Source organism: Leuciscus leuciscus, assembly GCF_965113295.1.
Source record: "Leuciscus leuciscus genome assembly, chromosome: 1".
In the NCBI taxonomy this organism is placed as follows: Eukaryota; Metazoa; Chordata; class Actinopteri; order Cypriniformes; family Leuciscidae; genus Leuciscus; species Leuciscus leuciscus.
The window spans coordinates 13,379,081-13,395,264 of NC_138725.1; positions in this window are offsets into that span (position 1 = coordinate 13,379,081).

Consider the following 16,184-nt stretch of genomic DNA (forward strand, 5'->3'; position numbering starts at 1 on the left):
TGGAACTTCATTCAAAGCAGAGCTCCACCACAGAGCCTGCACTCGCTGCGGAAGGTTATTTAAAGTGTGCTAAGAATTTTGGGACAAAATAAATGTAAAGAGAGACATAGTGGAGTTCCTATTTTCATTTTGACAAGTATAATAAATTCTGAATATAATAAATATATAATAATAAATATATATATATATATATATATATATATATATATATATATATATATATATATATTAAGTATATATTAATTATATACTCAAAAATGCACTCATTCATATGTGATATCTTTCTCCCTTTATTTAGAACTTCTGGGAAAATATTTGATTGAGAATGTAGAAATATAAAAATGAATGAAATATAAAACAGTTTTCAAAAACAAATGATTACAGGCCCAACATAAAATATTGATATTTATTGTGCCAAATGTAATCATTGTACTTTCAAGTTTAAAATGTAGCAGCAATCAGCGCTCCGAATATGTTCAATGAAAACAAACGAACAATGTCCAGTTTTCTTGACGTTAGAGGAACGTGTTTTAGAAGGTGTAATGTTCCTCAAATGTTCTTTCAACTTAATTTTGATTAACAATTAAATATTCTAGAAACGTTCATTTGTAACATAACAAGAACATAAAAATGTCTAGTTTCCTGAATGTTACTAGAATGTTATTTAACCCTCTGGGGTCTGAGCTGTTTTCTGGGCCCTGGAGGTGTTCTGATATGCTCTGACATTTGTGCTTATTTCTGTTACTTGTGACATTTTCATGGCTAAAGTCTGATTACACTGTATTCAGCACAAACTCTGCTACAATAATATATCAGCAGCAAGTATATAAAAGTTTGTAGTTTTGAGATAATAACATTTATGTGTGGTTTGTGAAAAAACAAAAAACAATTGTCACTGAAATAAGCTCATGAAACCCATACTGATTATTTCTTCACAAGACTTTTGAAAATTGTATGACGTAGCCTAGAATATTTGCTTCAAAACTATGTGAAAATCACCCTGACTGCTCATTCAGAGAAGACAATATATTGATTTAAAAATTTTACGACGTGTTTTGTGTGAAAAAGCCTTATGCGGGAGCTCATTAATATGTAAGCTTTTCTCACCTGAGAAAGACAAAGACCCTCCCCTAACGGCCCTATTAGGAGCTATCAGGCCCTGTCATTCTGAGCAACCTTGCACAAAGAATGAGGAGATTTAAAAAAGAATGGCTTTTTGATTGTTTTTAATTTATTTACAACACAACATAATCCAAAGATACACAAATGACAAAAAAAACACATTATTTAACACACTGAACTAAAGACAGAGACTTGAACTGTCACACACCTTTGTGCCATTCCTGAAACATAGTACATACCTTTCATTTCCATGGTGTTTGATTTTTCACTTTAGCATGTTCATGTATGGAGACTTATGTGAATGTTGAAGTCAGCAGGACTTATTCAGTGGCATCTTGTTCCTCTAAAAACAACAACAACAAAACAGCTGTGAACATGCTGATATCAAGAGAAATTATGCTGCACAATTAATGAGATTTGCTGAATAATCTCTACTTATCAGCTTGAAGGATAACACCATCTAACTTCTTTGAATTAGGGAGTAGTTGTAGGACCATGGGATGGCAATCAGGAATAGGCCTACTACATTTGAAAACAGCATTAGGAACATGGATTTTCATGTGCTAGCAAAATTCTGACAACGATTCAAAAGCACGATCACAGAACTGACAGAATTTGACAGCATTTTTTTTTTTTTTACCACATAGACTATAACTGTAACACTACTTAAAAGCACTTACATTAACAATGGCCATCAGATTACAAAGCCTAAAACGAAAAAAATATATATCAAATGCACGTCATGCAAATAGCATGGTAAAGGTTGCCTATTATATGAAATGTCGAAGTTAACGTTACTTGGTAAACAGGTGGAACAGAGTCAGTGAATTGCTTGCGCGGCCACGGTAGTAAACCGCGTTCGCAAAATCAAACAAAATACGTGAAAACAATGTAGAAATGCGAACGCAAAAAAAAAAAAAAAAAAAAACTTATATATTGGCTTATCGTATCACTCAGTTGAACAATTCTCCATCTTCTCAAACTCTAAATCCCACTTATCGTCACGCGCAGGTTAGATTATTCAATGACAAATTCTTCCATCCGTCTTCAGGTAGCTGCTACCGTTAACGTCGTCCATTTTCTGCTGCGTCACAGGCAACTAATGTTTGAAACACGAACCAAACCGAACCGAACCTCAAAAAAGCTTTAAAATTGCTCACAGGTTCGCAGACATTGTTTATCTTGATAACAGGAATGATTATTTGTTCAATTGAATCCCGCTGACAAAACGAGTTTGCCTGTTGTAGCTGCCTACTGTCTGCTCGCATGATGCGTCACATTTGAACTGAATTGAGCGCGAAAGAAATCAATCCCACAATGCAATGCCTTTTCAGTCAGTATGATGGTAGCGAATTTATCAGGACGAAAACAGAAATGTGCTGTATATTTACAGCTGTTCTGTAAAAGATACAGCTTAATACTGTAGTATGGAAATACAGTACAATTCTGTAAGAAATTCGTTGTAAATTTACAGTAAAGGGTTACAGTGTATGTTTACATACATTTATTAAATATGTTGAAAACAAATATGTATGTCACATATTTATAATTAATGTTGTCCATATATGCAAGAAACCAATACTGTAATATATGCATATATATGGTATCATATATGGATGAACTCAAATATTTTCTTCACATGTTTGGACACATAAATGTTCATATATGTTGCAGTCATATATTGTGTTCTCAGATAAGTCGAATATATGTATAGATATATGTTGCAGTCATATATTGTGTTCTCAGATAAGTCGAATATATGTATAGATATATGTTGCAGTCATATATTGTGTTCTCAGATAAGTCAAATATATGTAGAGATATATGTTGCAGTCATATATTGTGTTCTCAGATAAGTCAAATATATGTATAGATATATATTGCAGTCATATATTGTGTTCTCAGATAAGTCAAATATATGTAGAGATATATGTTGCAGGCATATATTGTGTTCTCAGATAAGTCAAATATATGTATAGATATATATTGCAGTCATATATTGTGTTCTCAGATAAGTCGAATATATGTATAGATATATATTGCAGTCATATATTGTGTTCTCAGATAAGTCGAATATATGTATAGATATATGTTGCAGTCATATATTGTGTTCTCAGATAAGTCAAATATATGTAGAGATATATGTTGCAGTCATATATTGTGTTCTCAGATAAGTCAAATATATGTATAGATATATATTGCAGTCATATATTGTGTTCTCAGATAAGTCAAATATATGTATAGATATATGTTGCAGTCATATATTGTGTTCTCAGATAAGTCAAATATATGTATAGATATATGTTGCAGTCATATATTGTGTTCTCAGATAAGTCAAATATATGTAGAGATATATGTCATGCTATTTAAAATATAAGTACATATATGGCCATATATTACATTTTTGTATGGGAATATCTTTGTCACACACAGAGATGTGCAGATTATTTCACCAGTCTGCAAATCTCTGTGTGCTTAAATGAAGTATAATAAAATAATAATAATACAATAATATGAAACATAGATTGAAACATAGATTTGTTGGTGTGAACCTTGCCTTCACTGAAAACAACTTTCACAGGTCCTTAGAACAGTTGTTCTCAATAGGTTTGTACATTTTCTATGGAAGTAAAGAAATGACAAAAGTTTTTTAAACAAAAAAGCTTGTTGAATTGCACAACTTGAAAAAAATATGCATTGCATTAACAATGCTTGCATTTTAATGCATTGTATTTTTAGGGCTTGCATTTTTATGGACTGAAATTCAACAAGGTTTTGATGCTAATTGTTAATGTTGTTGATTATAAATCACAGTAAGTAGTTCATCTTTATGTGCTTTATGTGATTGAGAGTTTGGGCGGACGATTATGATGTGGATCAATCTCATTCCTGCATCATAACTGCACAGAATCGTGTTTCTTCAGAGAGAGAGATGTCAGCGGCCGTTTCTGGTATAGTTTGCATACAGTTTTCTACAGGAATTGGACATTCATCGTCCATCTTTGTTTTACAGTCTATGTTTCAGAACAATGAAAAAAAACAAAAAAACAAAAAAAACAAACAATGGCAGACAGGCTGAATGAAAATGCAAATTCAGTCGCTGAAAGTAGGTGGCGCTCATGGAAAAGCAGAAATGTTAGGAGTATAGCAAGAGGTAGGCTCATGCTGTAAAGTGTACTGCACGTGTTAAGTGTATTATTTACATTCCAATACCCATAAATGAATGCATAACTTAATTTATTAATATTTCTTTAAATTTGTAATTTTATTACAACAAAACAGTTTTTAACACTGGTACAAACACATATAACACTGTGGTACAAACTCATTTAACACATTTATTTACAGTTCATTCCTTGAGCATCAATAACTGTATCTATTTTTTGTAAACATATGTACAGTATGTTTTGTAAACATGAGTATATGTGCTCACTTTTTTTTTGAAGTGTTGTAATTGTATGTGGCAGATTTAGCTGCTCTCAGTGCCCTCTTGGACGGAGTGTATTTTGAAACCAAACCGGTGTGGTTTATTTTTCAGGATAGGAGAGAGCAAAGAGTGCTGTTATTCATGCTCATGCGATTTTCTGTAACTACCTTTTTCACCATGCTGAAACTCCTCTCTGAGGAGGCATTGCTATGGGGAATGCAGAGCAATGCTTTCATCAGTCTAGCCAGCTCATTGAACCTGGTCTCATTCCTCCCTATAAGGCCCCAGAATATGTCAACTCTCTGCTCCTGGGGCAACTTTTTGCTGTCTGTGACCTGGTAGTCTGTGAACTCCCCTCTCAATTTATCTGGATCCTCAAACTTCAGTTGGGGAAACATGCGACCTAGCCTTGCCACTATGTAGTATGAACAAATTTCCAACAAATATTCAGTTTGGTCGCGTGAAAGTACTGAATGAGTATTCCTACAATACTTTTTACCTGTTTCAGGAGAGATATCCAGGCAAGATGCTGGGTCCAGTACCTCCAGGTCTTTAAGCAGCTGAGATTGTAAGGGAAAGGCCTTCAGCATCTTCCCAATGACTTCCACATAATTGCCACGTAATCACATAATATATTAACCAGGAACTATGAAGGTAGACAAATGAAGCATCTAGGTATGATTATTACACAAGCTACAACTTACTGATATATCCTTGTCACTGACATGGAGGAGAATTCTTCATTTTCGAGGAATGCTCTGGCCTCAGCTCCAGTGAAGAGATCCTCATTTGTCAGCTGGTGCTCTTGTCTGTAGAATACCTCACTGACAGGAGTATCCACAATCAATCTAGCTGGAACAATGTAGCCCAATTATCTCTTGACCAGTCTTGTCATCTCACTGTGTAGCTTATGGATCATCACTCCCTCTGCCTACAACATGGGTAAAAATTAAATGTAAATAAAAAGACATTTAGACTTTTTGTAATGGCTCCACCTTTCATCCTACCTACCGGGAAGGCAGTGTTGAATGCAACCAATGGCTTAAGAGCGGCACTCAGAAAGAGAAAATAGAATTTTATCTCCGGATCATCAAGGTAGGCCGCCAGGTTCCTGATTTTAACACTCCTCATCCTCATGACTGTTGAAGTAAGCCTGCAGAGCAGCCCATTGATTCAGCACTCTTTCAATGCAGGTGTGGAGGCTGAGCCATCGTGTACTGCAGTATCTGAGCAGCTTCAGTGTGTCTGTGTCTGTAAACTCAACAAACTCTTTATACAGCTCACATCTTTTTGCACTGTACAAGGAAACACAAACAATGACAATAAATAGGGATAACAGAATTAAGGGAAATGTAGAATTTGTTCAGAACATTGTAATAAAAGATAAATGTATCCATCATACTCTAACTAAAATGACCAAGACAGTACAGTCAAACCTTTCCTCTTTTATACTCACCTTTTGTCAAAGTGGCCATATACACCAACAAGTAAATCCTCGACTGGGGCCTTGATAGCCTTGATGCCACAGCCTGTGGCAAGTTGGGCAAGGTGGCATATGCAACCCACATCCTGGACATTTCATTACACTGCAGTTGTCAGAGTTGAAGGCCAACAGGTTATCCCATGGGATTCCTCTATTACTGTGATAATCAGCCAAAAGAATTTGTTGTAAACATACATACTGACACATTCAACTGAGCCTTAAGTCCTCAGTACTCATTATGTAAATACACTCACCTCAATGAGGTTGCCAGCTTCTCATAGAGACTATCTGCTGTGCCCACATTGCAGACTGGCATGTCAATAAATTTGGTGACAACCTCAAGATTATTCTCATCATAAACTCTTGCAAGTATGACAAGTTCTTTTTCTTTTTTCATGTTGTTTGACTCATCACAGTTCAAATGGCTGAGACCGGCAGATGTTTGTGACCTCATCATCAAGCTCTGGAGCAATGGCACCTAAATAATAATAGTACATAAAAATAGATGTTAGTTTTTTTTAAGCATGTGATGAGGTCAAATGTCCAGTTTGGGACATAACTTGTAATAAGGGATATAAATTATGTTGCCCAATCTCAATTATCACAGCCACACTGTAAATCTAGCATTCACCTACTAATCATCAGATAAACTTACCCTTGATGAGTTGAGTTGTTTTGGTCTTTCCAGAGGAATATTTCCTGGCGATGGCAGAATCAGGGAACATGCCTGCCACACTCGCAGTGAAGTCATCACAAAAAGCAAATGGAACATTTTTCTGCGCTACCAACATTGCCATCTTCAGTTCGGCTTGCATCACGTTTTCTGCCTCTGTCTGTCCTTTCGTGATGAAGAATGAGATCGCCTGTGTGCCCTTACTTGCCTCTTCTGCGCGATGGTGCCGCTGTATTTTAATGTGCTGCCTAATATCATTTTTCCCGCCGTGGCCTACATTAAAATCAATGCGACACACCTTACAAAAAGTGTGGAGGTTGTCGATATGACTGGGTAAGATGCACGTAAATTGTTGCGTCCAACACTGTTGAAATTTGCAACTGTACTTCAGTTTCTTTGCGGGGACACCGCCTTCACCTGCCATCATGTCTATATCGGCTCGCTTTCGGGTGAAGCTCGAGTGCGAAGGTGCGCGCGGCAAAAATTACGTCATTGCACCTCGTCCGTTTGGGGAGGCGTGCGCGCAGTCAGCAGAGACTCGCGCTGCGGAGCCAGGCGAAAGTATAAACAAGGCTTTAAACTTACCGCGACTGCGCAACTGGGTTATAAGTTGCCAGGTTGAGGTGAATAACAGGTTGAAATTGTATATGATGTGTGGATTGTGTGAATATAATGCATTTAATACAATCTGGCAACTGGTCAACATTAGAGAAACATATTGGTACGATTATTCATAGAGGAGTTTGGGCCATGCAAATTACGGGAGTTTCCCGGGAGAAATAACAAACCGGGAGGGGTCCGGGAGATTGGGCTAAAAAACGTGAGAAACCCGGGAAAAACGGGAGTGTTGACAGGTATGCTTTAAGGATGCGCGATGTTTCAGATAGTATGGTCAAAAAAATCGGATATATGCAACACAGCATTGAGCATCAAGACCTGCAGTGTAAACGAGGCCATCTGGCATTATCTTGCACAGATGGATGAACGCATAATATGATTGATGCTTTAACGAGAAGCAGCTCTGCAATATATGTGAAGTTCGCCAAACATCACCATGATTATGAGGCGGAGGAGGACGAAAAGTGCCATCATTGCAGCCTGTGCATATGTTTCAATTATTGTGTGCGAGAGAGATCTCAGGACTGGTAGGAGCGTATTGTGGTGGGCTTTAACGAGAAGCAGTGGGTCCGAAATTTTAGGATGAGCAAGCCAACCTTTGATGTGTCGGGCCATCCGTCCCTTTGCAGACGCGCTTCAGGGTTTCTCTCGTCATTAAACCACAGAGATGTCGCCTAATGCCTCAGAAAATCCAATCTGCCTGTTTACATGACAGTTGCATTGGCACATATCTGATTTATTTCCACATATGAATTAGGCCTAAAACCGATAGATATGCATCAACGGTAGATGAAAAAAAATTGGCCAAACACTGTTCACAACGACAAAACATCTTTAAACATGAACATAATCACACACAAAAAACCAACAAGGATTACACACCGCTTCTCTTTATTCCAGCTGCTTTTTTTCTGCTTGATGTGTAAAACTGTGCTGAGATAGAGACAGAAATCATTTCAGTTTGTTTTGTACAAACTATGTGTTGTTTAAAGTTCATAGTAATTGTTCTGACTTCATGAAGCCTCATGGTGTGAATGAAACATCAAACTGACTAAAAACTCTTTAAAATGCATATATGATACTGGATATCAAGGGTGAAACAATTTATAATGTAGACAGACAGCAATCTCATTTAGTGTCAGTCATGTGTGCAGTGAAATATGATGTATAAGTGTAGTGGTTTATGGTCTTAAATATTAATATTGAGAGTTTTTGGTCAATTATCACCTAGGGCGAGTGTGAGAGTGTCAGATGATTCCTTCCTATATTACGGGGCATCAGCCAAGGAATTTCACCTTGAAAATAAAAAACAATCTTGGAAGATTGTTGAGATAAATAGAATTATATAAATTATAGGAAGTTCATCATCTGACCAATCTGAAGGATTTAGTAAGATTCTGGCGAGCTTGTAGAGCCTCTGATTATCAACACAAGAATGACACAGTTTGCAAATAAAGATGAATTTATTGACAAGAGTAAAATATCACACTCACTAAATACTACTAAGGAAAATGACTAAACTACTAAGAAAATTAAATCAATAATCAAACAGAAACTACAAACAACTACACAAATGGACGTTAACAATGAATGTCAAGTAGATGAGCAACGGATTGGACGAAGCAATGAATGGGTAATTAGAAGTCTATGGAGGAGTCAACTGTGGTCTTTCTAGATGCTGGTATGAGAAGCATTTACTATGAATACAGATAATGTGTCTAATGTATCAATCTGCATATGATGACCCTAGATACAGTCTCTACACAAATAGCAATCTCATATAGCAACAACCAAATGCCAAGGCCTTTGGGAAGAGGTTTGATTAGCTTATATTTATTTCCACGTGGTCGGCTGATCAGTCGCGGTGATGGGCTACGTCTTCCACTGGTATCTTTCCATTCGCAGTGGGAGTAAACTGGATCGCTTTCCAACAGTTGCAGAACCACACTGAGTGCTGGATGTTCGCTACTGGTCTTTGTGTAATCCGGAGAACTGTAGGTCAGGCGGAGGTCGATCCGCAGGATCCTTTGCAGGCTAGAGGTTACAAAGCCAAGAGTCGTGCAGGTCAAGCGTTGATTGATGGAGCCGAAGTCCTCAGCAGAAGCAGTTGAGCTGCTTGAAGGTTTACTTGCAAGAGTAAAACCTTGGTTGTGCTGTTATTCCTTCCCTCGTCAGGTCAGAAACTGGGAGCAAGGGTGTGTTCACTTGGGAAAGCTTTTATTCCATCCAGTTAGGGAGGCGATTACTAGGGAGGCGATTATGATTCCTCCCATCACTTCCCACCTTTCCACCCTGTGGAGCTTGTTGCATTGTCCCAAAATACACAGTTAAATGAAAACAGTGTCTTTAGAACCTTGGAAATGCTTTAGTTCCTTTCCAAACCTTTCTCAAAGTACTTGTGGCAGTGTTCTGAACTCGTAGAGTCCAAACTTGATGTAAATTGGTTGAGGTATCACCCAGATGTCCATATCTGTGTTAGTGGGTGAGATTACATCGGCTGTTATTCCCAGTGTGGCTTCCATTGTGTGTGAACGGTTCCCTGGGTGAATAAGGAGATATGTAGGACATGTTCCTTACAGTTTTCTGTCCATTTTTGTGGTTCTAATCCAAAGTGTATAAAGAAAAAGTTGGTGTTTGGAGGCATTGTATATTATACATTGCAATTAATATTCCTCAATGTATTAATTAGGGCCCAAGCCCTGAAAGGGCGGAGGCCCTATTGTTTTCGTAAGGATTTTTTTTTTTTTTTTTTTGTGCCTTTTTGCCACTTTTGGGGCCCTTAACATGCTCAAAAACTCTTGAAACTTTGCACACAGGTCAGAACCCGCGGCCATCAGGGCCGGACTGAAGCTGGTACCTGGGCGTGGCAGGGGGGCTCGACAGAGCCCCCTGGAATGGGGTCCGAAATCTTGGTCCATATATCAAACACGCTTGCATGTAATAATATGAAACTCAGTACACATATAGATCTCATCGGGCCGCACAACTTTCGTGCTCTAAGTTTTACAAAAGCCCAACAGGAAGTCGGTTATTATACGTTGTTTGGAAAATGCATACAATGGAATGTGAAAAACTCCTCCTAGGGAATTCATCCGATCGCCGCCAAACTCGGTGTGAATGAAGTCAAGACATTGAGGATGAATTCTTGCAAAACAGATTTTTGATATCTCGAACGGTTTGGCCGTGGCGAGGAAACGAATTTATGGCGAATAATGGGACACAGGAAGTGTGTTATAACTTCTGCATACATTATCTGATCTTGCTGAAACTTCAGCAGTGTATTCGTTGTAAGAGGCCAATCACATGGATGTGACCTTTGTGAGTCAAAGTTATAGCGCCACCAACTGGCAACAGGAAGTGTGTCACTTTCAAAATGCTTTGAAATCACTTTCTTATTTTTACCCGATTTGCTTCAAACTTTATGTGTATAATGTAGACACACGGCAGATGTAGACCTGTGAAAGGATTTTTGATATCTTAGATACTGTTGCCGTGGCAACGCATCAAATTTTAATATTCTTTTCGGATGCGTTTGAGACTCTTAGCATGCTTGAAATTGGATGAAACTCGACAGACACATAACACTTATTAGCCAGTAGACATGTGAAAAGTTTCAGAAACGGGCGTGGCAGGGGGGCTCAACAGCACCCTCTTGAACAGGGTCTGAAAACTTGGTCCATATATCAAACACGCTTGCATGAATTAATATGAAACTCGGTACACATATAGATTTCATGGGGCCGAACAACTTTCCCTCTGTCAAGTTTCACGCCAGCCCAACAGGAAGTCGGCTATTATGGGTTGTTTGGAATACGCTTGCTGTGGAATGTGATGTACTCCTCCTAGAGAATTCATTCAATCACCTCCAAACTCAGTCAGCATGAAGTAAAGACATTGAGGATGCTAAATTGCGGACAGATTTTTGATATCTCGAACGGTTTGGCCGTGGCGAGGAAACAAATTTATGGCGAATAATTGAAACAGGAAGTGTGTTATAACTTCTGCATACATTAACTGATCTTGATGAAACTTCAGCAGTGTGTTCGTTGTAAGAGGCCGATCACATGGATGTGACTATTGTGAGTCAAAGTTATAGCGCCCCCAACTGGCAGCTGGAAGTGTGTCACTTTCAAAATGCTTTGAAATCACTATCTTATTTTTACCCGATTTGCTTCAAACTTTGTGTATAATGTAGACACACGGCAGATGTAGACCTGTGAAAGGATTATTGATATCTTAGATACTGTTGCCGTGGCAACGCATCAAACTTCAATATTCTTTTCGGATGCTTTTGAGACTCTTAACATAATTGAAATTAGATGAAAATCGACAGACACATCACATTTATTAGCCAGTAGACATGTGCAAAGTTTCAGAAACGGGCGTGGTGAAATGGCTCAGTAGCGCCACCTTTAGTCAAAAATGGGGGCTTAGTTTTTCATAGAATTACAAAACTTGGTATGTATATTGTTCTCATCAAGACGGACAACTTTCTAATTTACAGTTATTAGCTCAGACCATCAGAAAGTCAGATATTTTGGTTTGAATGTGGATTTTCTGGAGAATTTTCTCTCTCTGTCTCTGTGTGTGTGTGTGTGTGTGGAGGGGGTGGGGGGGATTTGTCTATTCCATGTAATCTTTGTTTTTCAAGGTTTCAGGGGCTTTTGGGGCCCTTAACATGCTCAAAAGCTCTTGAAACTTTGCACACAGGTCAGAGCCCACAGTCATCAGGGCCGGGCTGAAGCTGGTACCCGGGCGTGGCAGGGGGGCTCAACAGCACCCCCTTGAACACGGTCTGAAAATTTGGTCCATATATCAAAAACTCTTGCATGAATTAATATGAAACTCGGTACACATATAGATCTCATCGGGCCGAACAACTTCCGCACTCTAAATTATTAGCTCCGCCCAACAGGAAGTCTGCTATTATGGGTTGTTTGAAAAACGCATGCTGTGGAATTTGATGTACTCCTCCTAGAGAATTCATCCACTCACCTCCAAACTCGTTCAGCATGAAGTCAAGACATTGAGGATTCTAAATTGCGGATGGAATTTTGATATCTCGAACGGTTTGGCCGTGGCGAGGAAACGAATTTATGGCGAGAAAAGAGAAACACAAAGTGTTATAACTTCTGCATACATTAACTGATCTTGATGAAACTTCAGCAGTGTATTCATGGTAAGAGGCCGGTCAGATGGATGTAACTATTGTGAGTCAAAGTTATAGCGCCACCAACTGGCAGCAGGAAGTGTGTCACTTTCAAAATGCTTTTGGCAAAAGTGGGGGGGTTAGTTTTACCAACAGTTACAAAAATCAGTACATATAATGGTCTCATCGAGCCGGACAACTTTCTAATTTACAGTCATTAGCTCTGACCAACAGGAAGTCAGATATTTTGGTTTGAATGTGGATTTCTTTGCAAAATCAGCCTCTGAATTTTTACCCACTCCTCTTAAGTGGTTTATTTTATTCCCACCAAACTTTTTCAACATGATGAAAATACATTAAAGATGCTAAATTGTGATGGCGAGGGATTAATGTCAAAAATGGAAACACTAAAAGCCTCATATCTACTAAAAATGTAATTATACACCATTTATTTCTATATAAAATTATACAAATATCAGAACTAAACCCATTTTATTATTTTATTTTTCAATTTAAAAATTGTTTAAGTTTAAAAACAGCCAGAATATTTTTTGAGTCCAAAAAATAAATAAATCATGTCATTCATAGTGCTATACTGCCCTCTTGTGTTCAAAATCAGGTAGGCCTATTGTATCTATATAAAAATATACTAGGTATGTGACGGTGAGAATATTTTACCACCGGTTAATCAACGGGGTTAATCAACATTAATCACTGTTGTGGAATATTTTGAGTGTATCATAAAATAAGAATAAGGTAAGACAAGTAATATTTTCTGTTTTTTATATATATATATAAATATATATATAAATATAGCTGCGAGCAGCGATGAAGGGCCAAAGCCGGCGGCACCGCCACCCTGGTGACTTTAGGTAACTAAAGGCACCGGGGTTGCGGTGCCACCGGCTTGGGCCCGTAATCGCTGCTCGCAGCTATATTTTCTTTTTCTTTTTCTTAGGGTTCTTTGTTCCTACTCTGTTCTAGCCAGAACTGGTTTGGTGGCCTTGGGCAGTCCATGGTCATTCACACCTTGGTCACACCGTTCACACCTTGGTCTCATTAACCCTCTGGGGTCTGGGCTGTTTTTGGGGCCCTTGAGATGTTCTGACATGCCGAGACATTTGTGCTTTTTTCAGTTGCTTATAAACATATTAATGGCAAAGGTGTAAATTCACTCTATAAAGCACAAACAGGGCTACCATAATATGTGAGCCATGTGTATGTACATGTTTTCATTTTTTGAGAGAATAATGTTTATGCGTGGTTATTGAAAAAAAAAATAAAAAAATTCTGAAATAAGGCCACAAAACACATAGTAAATATGTGTCAATAAGACTTTTGACTAATGGATGTCCTCGCCTAGTGTTTTTTCTTCAAAATTATGTGAAAATAGTCTTGCTTTATCGTTCACATAAAACCATACATTGATTTAAATTGATGTAAAACAGGTTTTGCTTGGAAAGCCAATATGCGAGGGGGAGGAGTAGTTTACACCTTAGATTACAGTGTCCCACCCACTTTGCATAATGATGAGCCATTCACTCAGGTGTGAAATTGACTGAGCCACAATACAAGGACAACATATATATTTAGAAGACTTATATTGACCATTTAAGATTTTGCTTACATCTATCTTGTAAATATGTTTTGCTATTTTATTAAAAAGGTTACAATTACAACAATAATTACAATTTCAACAATATTTCAAGTGTACTCTTTCTTTGTAAAAAAAAAAAAATGATTATAGGCCTACATTTTATCTATGTATTCATATTTCAGTCGATTTTTACTCATCTCAGTAGCAATACAGTTTGCTAAAACATCATCATTCATGCACACACGCGATTTAAATTTAACTTCTGGCAAAGATGAAGTTGACGATAGGCTATTGACTCGCGATCTTCGCAGTAGGCTAGTGTTTTGGATGGTTTGTTTAGAACCAGCTTTCTGTAAATATATTTTACATTTTTTAGACATTTGAGGCGAGTAGGCTATACGGTCTGGTTCATGATGATCTATTTCAAGCACCTTATGTTGTGGTTGCTAGCCTATATTTACTTTAAATCCAGGAAATTTGTTAATGAAAAAATTATTAAAATTAAGATACAATTGATACAAAACGAAATTCGTTTTAAAGAAAGGATTTGTACTTTCTGTTTTGAGGTCTCTGTGAAAGTTTGAAAGTCTTTTAGTGCTTTTTTTAGAGCGCTCGCGTCCATAATGGAGAACTGTCACGTAATATTGTTTTTTCCTCATAAATGCGAACACGAAAAATAAAAGACAAAAGACTTTTAAGTAAAACTTACTCCGAAATTGTGTTCTCGGCGGAATTCGCTCTTCAAAATGCTGCCGTTCGTCCTCTGAGGAAAAGGTGCATTCTTCCTCGCTGTCCAGAATCATCTGAAGGGAGTCTTTATTACCGGAGAAGCGTGTCATACTCAAAACGCGATGAACTATCAGTCTGAAGTCTGATGAACAAACTGTGTTTTTATGGCATTGATCGGGGGGCGTATGCGATGCATACTAGATCAGGTAAACTATTTACATGTGAATCGCGCTGGGGGCGGGGCGGCTGCAGCTCATTTAGAGATAATGAAGGGAGAAGGAAAAACGGTACCTCTCCTTGCTTTTAAAGGGATTACATGAGTTAAAAACATTTGTTTTTTATATAAATTACTTCATTTAAAAGAGGAGATTTCAAGCTTCATAAAGACATATCTCACGTGCCTGTGTGAGAAGTATTCGCTGAGTTATGATTCATTTTCGGACGCGTTTCAGAATGGACTACACGGACAGAGAGAAGGCAGAACTCGCTTCGTGATTATTTTTCTTTATTTGGCAAAAAGCACAACATTTTGTTTTTATTGCGAGTATACACAAAAATAATACACATTTAACAGAATCGATTGATGTATGAAACTTGTTTTATAAAATCAAAGTCAAAAGAGTATTTGGGGTCTCAATTCAACTCATAAGGAAAAAAGCGAGCAGATCACGCCGAGGGTTAATGGAGGGTTGATGAATGGCGTCTACGCTAATATTAGTCTCTCTGTTTATACCGAGGTTTACCGCAGTCCGTCGGATCCAGGACGTATCCAGATCTGATGAAGGACCAGCGCCTGGACGCGATGACAACGCAGTCCTGCAGTGTCAACAAGACTCTCCGTTTCCTGAAGTGAGGTGGACCCCGGCCGTATCCAGATCAGATGGTGGATCTGCACCTGGACCTAACCATGACGCATCCCTGAAGTGCCAGCCTCATCAGCCCTGTGAAGGCCTCATCGACACGACCAATCTGACTTCTGACCTGTAACGCTGCCTGGATCATAATCATACACTGTTTGCTCATTGGCCAAAGGAGAACTGGCCCCCGACTGAGCCTGGGTTCTCCCAAGGTTTTTTTCTCCATTCTGTCACCTGATGGAGTTTTGGTTCCTTGCCACTGTTGCCTTGGCTTTTGGCTTGCTTAGTTGGGGACATTTAATATTCAACAATATTAATGATCTGCCTTATTATGGGTGGACGATGATGCAAGTTTCTTCTAGAAACAAACTGTTGTGTTATTTTCATGTTATCAATGGGAAACTGCTTTGATACAATCTGTATTGTAAAAAGTGCTATATAAATAAAGGTGACTTGACTTGACTTGAGGTGAACAATGGGCAACAGTTGATTAGATTAGCCTGTGATCAACGGGTCGTTGATGTCGTCA